Source organism: Zalophus californianus, chromosome 4 (assembly GCF_009762305.2).
Source record: "Zalophus californianus isolate mZalCal1 chromosome 4, mZalCal1.pri.v2, whole genome shotgun sequence".
In the NCBI taxonomy this organism is placed as follows: Eukaryota; Metazoa; Chordata; class Mammalia; order Carnivora; family Otariidae; genus Zalophus; species Zalophus californianus.
The window spans coordinates 31,798,647-31,814,567 of NC_045598.1; the positions used below are offsets into that span (position 1 = coordinate 31,798,647).

Below are 15,921 nucleotides of genomic sequence, written 5' to 3' on the forward strand. Positions count from 1 at the left end.
CCCCAGTGGCTGAGTTCTTTGGATGGTGCCCAGGGTAGCTTCAGGGCGGCGGCTCTAAGGAACGTTCCGCAGATGAGAGCCTCATTAGTAGTTTGAAATACTTGATACTGCAAAGTCCTGTTGAATTCAAAGCCCATTTACAACATTTCAAACCATTTCGTTCATCAATGACAGAAAAGGAAGGGCTGTTAAATCCTTTAAATAAAATTTCAGTTGTGCTTGCAAAAAAGTGGTGCTAGTAATTTGTAGAGGTAATTATTTGAAAGTTTTGATCGGGAATTTTGTGTAGCCATTGCAAATACAAAATCTGATCTAAAAATTCATGTTCACAGAAGCAAGCTCAAATCTCTAAGTAAAAATTTTGAAAAAAATTGTGTATGAAAGTGTTTACAAATTCAACATTTAGTGTCTTTGCTAACTGTATTTCCAGGGGATCCTAGGTGTACAGAAATAAATGATCATAATCCTTGGTTTATGGTACATCTTCAAAAATTTTTAAATATTTATTTATTTATTTTTCCATGAGAGTAGTCATTTATTAACTGACCAGATTACAAAAATAATCATGGCGGATACCTTAGTTCATCCTTCTAATAAGCCTATTGATCTGGTCTTCCCTGTTACCAGCATCTCCATCTTCTACAAAATGGGTGGTCTTTTTCTTCATTCCCCCTCGTGGAGAAGATAATTTGAAGGGCCATAAAAAGTTGTTTGCTTCTTTGAAACGTTTTCCAACAGTATAGATCTCGTGAATCAGATCCTCCGTGCAGATGATGCCATATTTACCAAGAGATCGGGCAATCAATGTGTTATCTGTCAGGGCAATTCGCTTCTTGTTGATTTTGCCATAACCATGCTTGTAGATCAATTCAATCACCGAGTTCAGATTTGGGTACCCCCATGCTATATAAGGTTCTACAATCCTTAGCATGTTAACTGAAACCTTGTTAAGCTTAACAAAGGTGCCATTGAAGATCTGGCGAAGGCGAAGAAGCTGCAACACCTTTCGAACCTCTGGGCTCACACCATTGATACCTCTGATCCTGATGACAAATGCCAATTTGGGTTCTGCAGGTACGTAGAAGTTGCCAGCTTTTCTTGCCATCCTTGCCATTCGAGTCTCAGTTCTGTATAATCTGCCTATATTCCTTGTGGTAATGCTTACCTTTTTCATAGATAAGCTTCCTTCTTGCCTTTCGAAGCATCTTCTGAGCAAACTTCTTCCTCAGACGGTTGATCTTCAACTCTGCGAAATTCCTTCGCTTCTTCTTAAGGGTTTCTGGCACAGCAGGAACCTTCTTTTTCTTCTCTTCTGCACCCTCCATGATTCCAGCCGGAAAAGAGCTTATTTATTTATTTTTAAAGATTTTATTTATTTACTTATATGAGAAAGAGAGAGAGGGAACAAGCAGGGGGGAGCGGTAGAGGGGAAGCAGACCCCCCCACTGAGAAGGGAGCCTGATGTGGGGCTCAATCCCAGGACCCTGAGATCATAACCTGAGCCGAAGGCAGACACCTAACCGAATGAGCCACCCAGGCGCCTCTGTGGTACACTCTTAATATTGGTCCATGTATATTACACATGGTTTAGTTATTTATAATAACGTAATATGTTACCCAAAACCAAAACTAGCACGTTGGCTATCATCTACAAGTAACTTAAATTTCCCCATCCCATCCCTTGTCTGACCCAGTATCACATTTTGACTTTTATGGATCTGGATGCTTCTGCCTTTGTGCACCTCTTCCTACACACACATACAGACACACACACACACACACACACACACACACACACACATAGTTACGTTTATAATATACTGCATTGATAAAAATAACATATTAATATTACACTTTAAAACATTTCATTTGACCTCTGCTTCTGATTTAAAGGAAATTAAAACATTCTGATGGGCCCTACAAATATTATGGACCTAAGGCACTGAGTCTGCTATGCTGGGATAAGCTGGCTCTACTCCCCACAGTGAGGTACCAAATCTCCCTGGATTTCTTCATTCCCCCTCCCCCTCAATGACATGCTCATCAATCCCGTTTTATATATTGATTGTATATAATTGATTTATATACATTGATTTTTGCATAATTGATTTATATAATTGATTGCACCTGTATGTATTCCTTTAAAGAAGCCTTTTAATGTTAGTCATTTTTAACTTTATGAAAGGATATCATATTGTATGTAATCCTTGGAGATTTACTTTTCCTGTTTAGTGTTAGATTGTTAAAATTAATTTATATCTGAGGCATGTCCCTGGAGCTGATTCATTTTGCCTGCTGCCTATTGTATACCACGTGTGAGCATATCACAGTCTATTCATCACTCTCCCGTTGATGGGCATTTGAAATGGACATTTTTCATCATTTCCTGCAGGAACAAACAACTCCAATATTTCAATGGCTTCTAGCACCAAGTTATTTCTAGTCCTCATTCTGGGAGGCTGAGGGTCAGCTGCAGCTCTGCTGGGAAAGTGTCTGCCAACAGGGAGACTTGGCAAGGGTGAAAAAGAATGAACAATTATGAATAAGGAATGCAGTGGATCCCAGCTGGTTTCCAGCTTTTACTACATGGGCAGCCCTGCTATTACAGGGGTAACGGCGCAGCTGCTGGGTCAGAAGCGATGTGGCTGCTCGGCTTCAGAAGATGATGCCAGACTTTCCCTGGAGTGATTTCGCCCATATACATGCTGCCAACGATGTGCCAAAGATCCTAGGGATCTGCACCCTTTCTGACACTTGGTATCATCAGACTCTTTTTTTTTTTTAAAGATTTTATTTATTTATTTGACAGAGAGAGACACGGCGAGAGAGGGAGAGAGGGAACACAAGCAGGGGGAGTGGGAGAGGGAGAAGCAGGCTTTCTGACCTGAGCCAAAGGCAGATGCTTAACGACTGAGCCACCCAGGCGCCCCATCAGACACTTTTTTTAAGATTTATTTTTATTTATTTGAGAGAGGGAGAGCGAGAAAGCATGAGTAGGGGGAGGGGGAGAGGGACAAGCAGACTCCTTGCTGAGCAAGGAGCCCAAGGCGGGGCTCGATCCCGGGACTCTGGGATCATGACCTGAGCCGAAGACAGACGCTTAACCAACTGAGCCACCCAGGTGCCCTTGGTATTATCGGACTCTTAACTATTGCAAATTGAATGGATGTAGAATGGTGTTTCGCTGAGGCTTCGATTTGCATTTTCCTGATCACTAACATTTGTCCCTTCATACTGACTGGCTCTCTGTGTTTCTTCCTCTCTGAAATATCGTGCTCAGAGTCTTTTTCTGTTTTTCTGCTTTGTTGTTGTTTTTGTTCTTAGTGATTTGTAGTTCTTCATATATTCTTCATATTATTCCCTTGTTGCTTCTGTGTATTGAGATTTTCTCCTCCTGCCTCATCATTTGTTTTTTCACTTCCTGTAAGGTGGCTTTTGTTGAACATAAATTCTTCATTTTAATACAGTCAGGTTTATCACTCTCTTATTTTGTGGTAAATGCGTTTGGGGTCTTATTTAAGAAATCTTTCTCTACTCCAAACTCTAGAAGATATTTACCTCTATTTCCTACTAGGAGTTTTAAAGTCTTCTTTGTGAAATGCAAGTCCTTAATCCATGGAGAGCTGACCTTTCTCTGTGCGTGAAGTCATTTTTCTCCCAGCTCTGTTTATTGCGCCCTCTTCCTTGTTCACTGTGGACCAGACCGAAGTCCACAGACCGAAGTCCCATACTTGTGTGGGTCTGGTTCTGCTTCTCTCTGTTCCTTCCTACCGGCCCATCTGCCCTGATGGCTTTCAGAGCCCAACTGCATAGTAAATCCTGACTTCCGGTGGGGCCAGTCCCTCCTCCCTGCCCTCCCTAGAAGTGCCCATAGCACCGCAGGGCACCCTGAGCCAGGGTGGGAGGGGAGTTGGACAATCTCCTCAAACAGAAAGGGTGAGGGCTTCAGAATCGAATCCCTCTGCATCCCAACTCTGCTCCTTCTAAATGAGTGGCTTCAGGCACCTCAGTTTTCCTTTTGAGCCTTGGGTTTCTGGGCATAAACTGAGTGTAAGGATGCTACCCAACAAAGATGTTCTGAGGGTCAGATAAAACAATCTGAGCAAAGATCTTGGCTCAGCACCTGTCTGTTGACCTTGAGAGTTTGTGAGATGGAGCCCGGAGATGCTAAATGACATGTTCAAGGTCACACGGCTACATTGACCCCATGTTGCCTTCTCACTGCCAGGATTCAAAGATAATTTCTAACTAAATCATTCTTTTCAGTTTCTTTCTTCTGTTTCCCAACAACCCCCACCACCCAAAAATCCATTTCTGAAAGCTCATGGCCACACCATAGTTCCCCACAACACCATCTGCTTTGGCCCTTTCTTATCTGATGGGAACAAAGTGAACTGGATAAGAGTCCCTCTAACAATGCTAGAGAGGAAGCCAGGTTTATTTAAAATCCAACTTTTTATGGCCCTGTTACCACAGGCGTTGGCTGAGCCATGGGTCCGGGGCATTCAAAAGCAACCAGGTCTGGGCCTGGCTTCTGGGAGAAACCTTGGGCTGACCATGAAGCACCTGCTGGAACTCAGGAATCAGGAATCATCGAAGTCACGGTGGCCTTGAGGGTTAATGGCTAAAATCAGTCCATGAGGCCGGGCCCATGCCTGTGTTCTTCCCTCTGTCTCTCTTGATCCCACCGCGGCCCCTGGCAGGCCGATGCTCATGAATGAATGAATGAACATCGTCAGAGAGATGCAGAGTCATCTGGAAGGGACAGTTTGACCTCATCCTAAAGATGCTAATACCGCCAGGGAAAAGTGCAAGCTTACCAGCCAATTTGGTAAAGTCTTAGAGAAAGGGCTCAGAAAAGAGTATGAGTATGTTAAAAGTTGCAAGAATTAAAGTGTGTAACTGGCTCAGAAACTGATGGAGAGATAAATGGAGGGGGATAGAAGCCACAGCCAGACCTAAACCTATAAGGAAATTTGGTATACGATAAAGGTGGCATTTCACACATGTGACAGGATATTACATTTAAGGGCAATGGATGGGTCATTTGGAAAAAATCTAGCTGCGCCCCTAACTCATTGCATACACTATAATAAATTCCAGATGAATCCAAAATGTAAAATGACAACCCAAACCGTAGAAATAATAGAAGAAACTATCAGAGAATGTTTGCTTTTTTAATCATGGAGTAGAGAACATCTTTCTAAAACGTTGACACAAATCCCAGGAGTTATCAAGAAAAAGATGGGCAGCTCTGACTATGTAAATATTTTTAAACTTCTATAGGGGGAAAAAGGCATACACAAAGCAAATGACACACTAACCTGAAGAAAATACTGATTTCCTTTCCACATGAGAGAGGCGGACTGAGAAGCTGATTTGCAACGAACTCTCACAATGCAGCATTTTAAAAAAGTACAAAGGAAGAAAAGTAAGAAAGAAAAAGATGAGTAAGAAAAATAGGCAAATAGCATAGGAAAATACATTTTATAGAAAATGATATTCAAACGACCAAAACGCACATGAAGAAATGCTTGACTCCACAAAAAACTGATCCGAATGAAAACAACAAGGTGATGATATTTTTCATACATCAGATTGGCAAAAATTAAAAGGCACCCAGTGTTGGGGCAGAGTGTCCGTGGGGCCTTTCATGATCACTGGGCAAATGTAAATTGGCACATTAGTTTTGGAGAGAAATTCATCAATTTCTCTCAAGACTTTATGAGTTTGATCTAGTTAACTCTGGCTTTGAGAATTTATTTTATAGAAACATTGGCATGAGGGACCAAAGAGAAATATACAGGAAGTTCTTTGCAGCATTGTTTGCAATAACAAAAGACTGGAAATGCATGTGTATCAGCAGAGGATTGAGGAATTTATGGTATGTCCATATTATACAGCTGATAAAGAATGAGAACAATCTATCTATACATGCCAATACGGAAAGATGCCCACAACTTAGTTTTCTACTTTGAGAGAAAAGCAAGTTGATGGGTGCCTGGCTGGCTTGGTCAGTGGAGCATGTGACTCTTGATCCTGGGGTTGTGGGTTCAAGCTCCATGTAGGGTGTAGAGATCACTTAAAAATAAAATCTTAAAAAAAATGGCTGAATAGCATATATATTATCTACATATGTAATATTATTATATCACTAATATATATTGTAACATATATATTCAAATTCTATTAATTTTTTGATTTATATTTTTAAATTGATCTCTCTCCATATATATTTGTATAACACACACACACATATATATAATTATATGTGACTTTATATATCTGAAAATTTACACACCGAAGTGTTAACAGTGATTTAGATTGAAGGCAAAGATTGAAATACACATTTTCTATATGACTTAAAATGTTTTCAGTGAGCACATAATATTTTTATAGCAACGTTAGAAAATTGTATTAAAAATATTTTAACGGACATTTTGGCTTAATATATCAGTGTTTGTGAATTGGTTACTAAAAGTCTGCCTCTGAGGACAGACTCCCAACCTGCTAACAGGTAGGGCTTTCTGCTGGATCTTGTTTCCCTCTCCTGGCTTTAGAGACTTCCCTGCAGAGCGCTGGCTTCCTTTTGGAGCTAGAATATGCAAGGACTGCCCTTTTTCCTGAGAGAGCCAGAGAAGCCACCTGTGTTTGCCCAGGACTCGCTGGGGCATAATAATTGTGGCCCAAGTGCATACCCTTAGCATTAAGGCAAACCCTGAAAAAGTAAGTGACTTTGTTGGGTTGGCCTTTCACAGCGTGGTCATGACATCCACCCCAGACTGCGAGCTCCCCCAGGGCAGACCCCACATCTCACTGTTGTCTGTATTCCTAGGGCCAGCACAGAAAAGGTAACTGGACCTAATTTATCAATACAAACATAGACAAAGAGGACTTGCCCACCAGGCAGGTGGTGATGTCTGGCTATCAAATGGACCTAAAGAAGTGAGAAGAGACATTAGCAGTGAGCCATCAATGGCAGGAGGGCCAGAGGGAGAAAGGGCAGATGCAGAAAGTCAGTTTATCAAAGGGAAAAAGGGAGGAGGCAGCCAGCAGCCCCCAAACATCTCAGGCAGAACTCATGGAGCATGGAGCTTGCCCATCGTAGGAACAGAGGCAGAGCGGTGAGTGGGGGTGGAGTTGGGAGGTGGGATAGGCTATCCTGTATTCTGTCCTGCAAAGCCAGTGGGTGAGGAGAGAGCTGGTGTTGCTGCTCAAGACGTCTGCCCCCAAACCCTCTTTGTGATGGACACAGCTCAGGAAAAGCAGGTAACAGCAACATACCATAGACCACGTGAGATTGAGAAGCTGGCATGAAGTACCTATTTGTGTTGGCATCCCCCGTGCCCAGGGCCTGGCATGGAGCAGGGACTAAGAGTATGCTGGAGGAGGAAGGAAGCAAGGGAGGGCAGCAGAGCTAGGGGGCTGAGACAGGCAGCAGAGATGGGGGACAATGGCCCATGAACCAGTGAGCTCTTTCCTAGTGTCATATTACCAGAGATTGCTTTGAGGAGGTCCTGGAAGGCTGCCTCCACTTCACTGCCCCTCCTTGGGCTCCATATTCTTATCTCTACCTCGGGTGTTGGGAGAGAGCAAGAACGTTGGACTGGCTCAGTGATTCTGACCTGGACTCCCGGAACCTTAGGGAGCTCTCAAGATAGAAATGGGTACCATGAGCTATTTTAGCACTTCTAAATGCATAACAGGAATTGTGCCTTTGCTCGGGAAGAGACTGTATGTGCCGATGGGCCAGGTATCTTTCTTTGAGGCTGGAACTGCATTCCTCCCAAGGAACAGGAAAACATTTGGATACAGCCTGCTCTGCAGGAGGGCTGACCCAGGTTAGATCATATCCTGGTGGGCCTTTGGCCAAGTTAGCCTCTCTCACATGTTAGTTTCCTCTTCGGTGAAATGGGAGTGATAACAGTCCCCCACTCAGAGGATGATGGTGACCGTGGAATGAGTTAGCACAGGTAAAGCACTTGGCACTGAGCCTGGCCCGGAGTGAGCCTTCGGCAAATGGTAGTTACTATCATTATTAATTCAGGGTAGGAAGTCTGGACATCTCATGCTAATCAGAAACTCTGATTGGAGCTATATATATTGATTAATAAATAGTAGGAAATGAATGAATGATTAATTATTTAGAGCAGCTTTTTGGAAGAGAACATCTTTCAAAACATGAGACCCCTGGAGAGAAATCAGGAGCATACATGGGGGGACAAAGATTGAGCCCCTGTGTGTAAATCCCCTTCCTGCCAGAGTCTAATAAGAGCCTAGGCCTTCCCTCGTAGGAGCCTTGGTACAATTGTTTTCTCTGCTTGGAATGCCTTTCTCTCCCCTTCTCTGCCTGCCTGACTCCTCCTAGGACACCTCCTCCAGGAAGCCTCTCGTGGCCCTTCCGCAGCACGCTGGGCTCACTCCTCTGAGGTCACCCACCACAGTGTGCAGTGCTTTCTTAGACCAGTGATTCTCAACCTTGATCATGCATCAGAACCGAATGAAAGGCTTGTTAAAACAGAGATTCAAGGATCTCACCTGTTTATACCATGGCACCTGCAGCAGCTCCTCCGCGTCAAATAACAAGATATAACACAGAAGATTTCCCAAGGTTTTGTGTGAGGACAGCCATACAACCGTGGTGACCCGGCTGGAGGTGTCACTAGTCTGAAGGCTCAAGGGGTCAGGGAAGGCAGGAGGCCTGTGTCCTAGGTCATAGCGCCCTCTGGTGGCAACAGCTCAGCTCTGCGCCTCGAGCTGTGAGGGGTCGGGTGACAGAAGGGATGGAGTTTCTCTCTCCACCCGGTCCATGCCACCACAGAGGTAACTTGCTGAAACCTGGCTCTGACTGTTTTCCCTTCTGTTCTTCCTCCAGGTTAAACCTTACCCACAGCTGTCTACTGCTTTCTGGACAAAGCTAAACGTTCAAGGTCCTTTGCTGCCTGGCCCCTCTTCTCCAGCCTTGTGCCCCTCAGTACCCTATGGCTCTCCCCAGGAACCCTCTGTTTTATCCACACAGACAGGCCGTGGGTCTTATGCCTTCCCATATGCTATTCCTCCTAACGGGACTGCAACGCACCTTCTCCTAGAAACGGACTCTTTCTTTAATGTCAAATGTGGCCTCCTTCCATGAAGGAAGCCCTCCTGGTCTCCCCCAGACAGAAGAAATTGTTCATATAGCCCTGTGCATAGGCCACTATAGAGATCCCATGGTGCATGTAAGTACCAGTTTGTGGGGGGCCTGGGCCCTCTTTGAGACCAGGAGCTTCTTTGGGGCTCCTGACTTAGCTTTGGTGTCTCAAAAAATGCTTATGGAATCTGAAAGACTGTTTTTCTACCTCCCTCTCTCTCTCTCACACACACACACACACCCACACCCACACACATACACACAGCTCCAATGCTCTCTCAAATCCCCCTTTCGAAGCTGAAAATCACTTTCTAATTCCTAAGGCTGCATAGATCCTTCCTTATAATTCATTCATTAATTCAATCAGCAAATATATTGGAGGCATGCCTTCTGGCAGGCATTAATCCTAGTACAGGGCATATAGAGGAGAATAAAGACAAAGTTCATAGCCCTGGAACTTACATTCTAGTGGAAGAGAAAGATAATAAACAAAATATATTATATATTGTTAAGTAGTGGTAAGTATTATAAAGAAAAGTAGGGTAAGAGATAGAAATTGATGGAAGGGGTCTATTTTAGGTAGTGTGGTTAAGGAAAGTCTCACTGATGAGATGATATTTGAGCAAAGACCTGAGCAAAGTGAAGCTCTGAACCATGCATATATCTGGGAGAAGGCATTCCTGATGGCATGCAAAGGCCCTGTGGTAGGAGCAGGCTTGGCACATTCTATGGACAGCAAGAAGGCCAGTGTCTTAAGTTGGGAAATCCAGGAGCAGACTCTCGGATGAGGATTCATGTGCAAGTGACTTATTAAGTGCTCCCTTCGGGGTGAGCAGCAAGGGCATGGGGGAGGCAAGGCAGGGAAGAGGATTCCAAGCAAAGAGGTGACTTCAGGCAGAATGTTGCAGAGGGCGGGCTCAGCTGGATCCTACAGGGAGCTTTGGTGCATGAGTTATGCCTTAGAGTTTGTCCCCACCTAAGGCAAGGTTGCCAAGACTTTCATACTCCCATCAATCCTTGGTTTAGGGCCACCCCTAAACCAGGGAGATGTAAATGCTCAGACACTTCATGCAGGCAAAGTAGACTCCAGTAGCTTGAGGGCAGCCCTGCCCTCCAAAAAGAGCCATGGGTACTGGGTGTTGAAAGCAAAAGCATACCAAAGCTGGAAAACACAAGCAATGAAGGAAAAGGGGGTATCTGAAACAATCTAAGATTATCGAACATTATTAGTGGAGCACTAACATTATCTGTTGTAATCAATGAGGTTGAAGAACAGAAGCCAAGGGGAAGAATTATGAAATGAGATCCAAGAGTTAGCTAAGGCCAGATTAGGTAAACCAATATCTGATTTTGTTCAAAGAGGCAAAGTGCCAAGCTAAAAATCTATACTTCCCAGCCTTTCTTGCATCTAAGGATGGCCAGTTCGAGACACAGATCTAAGTAGAAGTCTGCAGGAGGCTTCTGAGAAAGCACTGATTTCCTGATGGAAGCACTATTTCTTCCACCTTGCTGCTCCCTTCTTCTTACCTGGAATGTGAACCTGAGACTGGAGGTCAAGCAGCCATCTTGTAACCATGAGGTCATAATGAGGCAAACGTGGTAATAAAAGCTTCAACACTAAGTCTGGTAGACCAGAAAGACAGACGGGGTCTGAATTATTGGAGATGTGGCAGTGTGGCTACACAGCCTGGGATGCCCATCTCCAAACTTTTTTGGGGGGAGGACAATGAGCATCATCCCTAAGTGACACTGCCTCTAAACAGTTTGTGAGTCTACACAGCCTCCTACCTTCTGTGAGATCACCTGTTCCCGCCCAAGTATGGTGGATGTCGTAAAGCTTTTTCAGGCTTGCTGATCTTCTTTGTGACTAATCCTATCCTGTTTTATTGTGCATTTATTTAGTTATGAGTGGGGCTGAGTGTTTTTATATGTTTCCTGAGTATTTATATTTATGTGAACTGCATGCCTTTGTGCTTTGCCTGCTTTCGTTTGGGGACCCCAAAGAACTCACGCTGGGCATTGTCATCTTAAAGGTTCTGCGAATTCCCATAGTATAAAATCTGCAGCTTAATGTTAGCATAGAACCCTCCAAAATTATTTGACTACAGAACATGTTTAGTCTTGGAATCCCTTTTGCTATTAGTTAGGACAGAGCATTCCCACTGGTGTGCCACAAATGGGCTGTGGGCATGTTGATCTGTTCGACCCCTCAGAAGGTGACTGCAGCTGAAAATGTATCTGAACACTATCAGATGGCTCCCTCTGGGATTGGCAATCATTATTTTTGTGGCCAAGATTTTATGCCAAGTACCTGCTACCAGCAAGGCTCTGTCGGGGCGACGTTATGCCACACCCCCCCCGAAGGTGCACAGCGAAATCATCTCAGATCAGCTGATTATCACCCTAGTCCTGGTTTGCTTAGCATCTGCAACATTATTTTACGAGGACCTAGAAAATATTGACATATCTTTAATTTTCTTATTTTTCATATTTTGCTACTGTGGAAGCCTGGATATTATTAGTAGTAATGGTGTTTCCGTATAAAAAATAATGTATCATGTTAATTTTCTCACTTGTCATTTCTTGACTGAGTGAATGACTATTGATTTGCTTTTTAACGCTAATGTTTAACACAGTCTGATTCTTGGTGGAATTTCAGAATGAATTGTTGTTAGCTTTCAAAGACGAGAAAATGCTTCTAAGTTAAACATACCTGCTTGGCCCCTGAGCTTCTGGTCCTTGGGATTGATTGATCCAATGGTAGGAAGAGCACACAACCAGGAAAAGACCTGCACAAGCATGTTCATAGCAGCTGTGTTCATAATAGCTGCAAACTGGAAAGAACCCAAATGTTCATCAACAGATGAATGAAGAAATTGTGATATATCCACACAACAAGGCTGAATTTCTCAAACATGATGCCAAGCGGAAAAGCCAGATAAAAGAGCACCCACCGTATGATTCCATTTACATAAAGTCCTCAAACAGGCAAATGTAACCTACGGTGATAGAAATCAGATCAGGGGTTACCTGGGAAGGGAGGAGGCTGCTTCCTGGGAGGATGGAAATTGTCTCTATCTGGATCTGGCACACAGAAATGGAAAAATACACCAAATGTACCCTGTAGGTGTATATACTTCACACACCTCACTCTATGCGTTGTAGCTCAATAAAAATAATGTAAAAGAAACAATAAAAATTTTATGTCTAGAAATGAAAATAATTGAAAATAATCAAATCAATTATTTAAGAGACCAAGACTTTATGGCAGCAGAAAATTGATTTTTGAAATATTTTCATTATACTTGGATAGGAGTAATATCTTTATGTCATGAATTTCCAGAAATTTTATTACTAAGTTAAATGAAAATTAACATTTTAGTATTTCCCATCTTGCCTGCTGAATTCTTTAATTCTTTTAATGCAATGTGTATTAAACATTCTTAGAGATGCAGGAGACATATAGGCACAGAGGCCTATAGTAACCTTAACTACCTTTTATTTAAATAGGTATAATTTAAAAAATTATTTAAATTCAGTTTAATTAACATATACTGTATTATTAGTTTCAGAAGTAGAATTTAGTGATTCATCAGTTGCGTACAATACCCAGTGCTCATTACTTCAAGAGCCCTCCTTAATGCCCGTTGCCCAATTACCCCATTCCCACACTCACCTCCCCTCCAGCAACCCTGTTTGTTTCCTAGAGTTATGAGTCTCTTATGGTTTGCTTCCCTCTCTGTTTTCATCTTATTTTATTTTTCCTTCCCTTCCCCTATGTTCATCTGTTTTGTTCCTTAAATTCCACACATGAGTGAGATCATATGATAATTGTCTTTCTCTGACCGACTTATTTCATTTAGCATAATACCCTCTAGCTCCTTCCACATTTTTGCAAATGACAAGATTTCATTCTCTGTGATGGCTGAGTAATATTCCATTGTATATATAAATACCACATCTTCTTTATCCATTCATGTTGATGGACATCTGGGCTCTTTCCATAGTTTGGCTATTGTGGACATTGCTGCTATGAACATTAGGGTGCAGGTGCCCCTTCAAATCATTATGTTTGTATCTTTCAGATAAATACCTAGTAGTGCAATTACTGGGTCATAGGGTAGCTCTATTTTCAACATTTTGAGGAACCTCCACACTGTTTTCCAGAGTGGCTGCACCAGTTTGCATTCTTACCAACAGTATAAGAGGGTTCCCCTTTCTCCACATCCTCACCAACATCTGTTTTTTCCTGAGTTGTTAATTTTAGCCATTCTGATGGGTGTGAGTGGTATCTCATTGTGTAATTTTTACAGATAATTATTTTCCCATTATAATGAAAAACTTTTAATTAAAACTAGGATGTCATCAGAGCGCCTGGGTGGCTCAGCCGGTTGAGCATCCGACTCTTGGTTTTGGTTCAGGTCATGATCTCATGTTTGTGGGATCAAGCCCCCACGTAGGGCTCCACTGAGAGTCTGCTTGAGACTCTCTCTCTCCCTCTCCTTCCCCCCTGCTCCTCCTCACCCCCCACCCCTGCTCTCACACTCTGTCTCTCTCTAAAATAAATAGATGAATCTTAAAAAAAAACTGAGATGCTATCAAAATCACTAAACACAGTAGTACAGAAAACGTTTGTCATTCAACAGTCAATAAATACACCAAGATAATCTCCCATTTGGACTCTGGGACCCTCCAGTTTTATCTGTTGGCCCAGAAGTCTAATGTCCTGCAGAAGTCATCATGTGATGCAAGGTGGCCAGGCCATCCCTGCCTACACCTGACTGCAAACCTTTCAGCTACTGTAGGAAAATAATTGATTTTGGTAAATGTCTGTCATTCCAAAGCAAGAAACAAAGTCCTTTAATAAGCTCTGTTACAACACTTTCAGGCAGAGCTCAAGAAACTGGTTGCAAGGTCCTGCACCTAATAGCCAAAGTCAAAATATCTCACCCATGTGCAGAATTTCTCATCTCACCAGTCCACATGAAAACTATCAGTACTGAATTTGGGGCTGAAGAAGCAAATAGAGGTTTTGGTTCGGTCACTGAAGCCCCCAGCTTTGGGGGAGGAACCAATGTTCAGAGAAGACACCATTGGAAATGTTGTTTATATTACCAAAGCTTTGACTAGAATGACATATTTGAGAGAAACACGCATTGAATCAGATATGACCAGACAACTTTAAGGAAACAAGGTTGACTTTATGGAGCCAAGGAAGGCCCTTGGAAATGTCGGCCTGATACCTTGCTTACAGAGTTCCCAACAGCCTTACCAGACCCCACTCACACACTCACCAGCTGTCTCTGCAAAAGCTTGAACTCAAGATCAACTGATATGGTTCCAGCCGATGAACAAACAAGGGCCTGCATTCCTTACCTGAGACAACAAGTCTAAGACCCTGTCCACGTTATACCAGCTCTTAGAGCATGCCCATAGGCCCTTCTCTTTGTTCTAAGATAACCTCTTGACATCAGGGACTACATTTCACCTCATTCTGATGTTAAGTCTCCACCCCAAAGTGAATATGGTAATATACATTACGCATATGTTTGCTCAATGTGCATGCTACATCTTTTCTCATGAATAATCATAAATTTCCCTGTCCTTTTATCAAGATGTAGGTAAAGGATTCTTTGGATTTTTTTCTCCTGTCAATTCAAGTTTATTCTAATGTCGCATTGGTTCCTTCAAATTGTACTTTTTAAAATTCTTTTACTTTCCAAAAAAAAAAACAAAGAAGAAGTGTATAGAAAAATTGCCTCTTCCAAACAATCCTCTGGATTCATTGACAACATCTCAGGGGACGCAGAACCAGAGCTAATCCAGAAGCCCAAAAAACCTTTCATTGCAGAATGCTGAAGCTCCAATCATCAGTAACGGTGGTCAGCTAGAAGCAGCAGTGAGCAGAATTCTCAGAACCCAGTGAGGAGTGAGTAGTCCAGCGTAAAAGAGCGCCTTGGATTGTGGTCTCCTGGGGTGGCTGCAGCAACAGGATGTAGAACCTTGACTTCACAAATTTGTCCCCCAAATCCTGAGACTTGAGAAGCACATTCTTTCATTCACAGAAAGCTATCATATGTAAAGATCTGAATTCCACAATAAATGATGTGATCAAAATGATAAACTAACACCCAAGCCATGCGGCACCTGAGTGGCTCAGTCAGTTGAGCATCTGATCTCGTCTCAGGTCTTGAACTCTTGGTTGTGAGTTTGAGCCCTGCATTGGGCTCCACGCTGGCATTGAGCCTACTTAAAAAAACAAAAAACAAAAACCAAAAAAAGACCCCAAGCCTGTCAGCCCTGTGTGTTTTCCGCTTCATGTGAGGAAATAGGACAACATAACGACTCTGCTGTTTCATACAGAGATGCACTGACTCGCCTAAAGAAGAGTTCTGTCAGGAGTTTGTGGGCTTAAAAAACAATAAAAATAAAATGTAAAAATTGTGAACCAGTCTCACTTTGCGATTTTTTTTTTGAAAGATTGTAAGTGACTTCAAAATCTGACTTACTTAGTTGACATTTTTGAGTCTCTGAGTGAATTTGATTGAAAGTTGTGAGAATTATGCGAAAGTACATTTGTGCAGGCATGGGTTAACTCAGCAGGCCTGGGTTGCCCAAACTCTGCACATTCCAAAGATATTCAGGACTAGCCCTCGACCAGCTCTTGGAAGATGACCTCTGAGCTCTTGGGCCATGGACCATGATGCGTTAGTTTAATATTTGGGGACCTGGAGATGGAGTAGTTAAGGCCAGTAATGTGGGTGCTGTATCCCTAAGTGACTTAATCCAAA

At 42.8% G+C, this 15,921-nt stretch overlaps 1 pseudogene; it reads right to left on the bottom strand.

Annotated features, from left to right (window-relative positions):
- Positions 1-528: 528 nt before the first annotated feature.
- LOC113938995 lies at positions 529-1,334 on the bottom strand (annotated as a pseudogene).
- Positions 1,335-15,921: the final 14,587 nt, after the last annotated feature.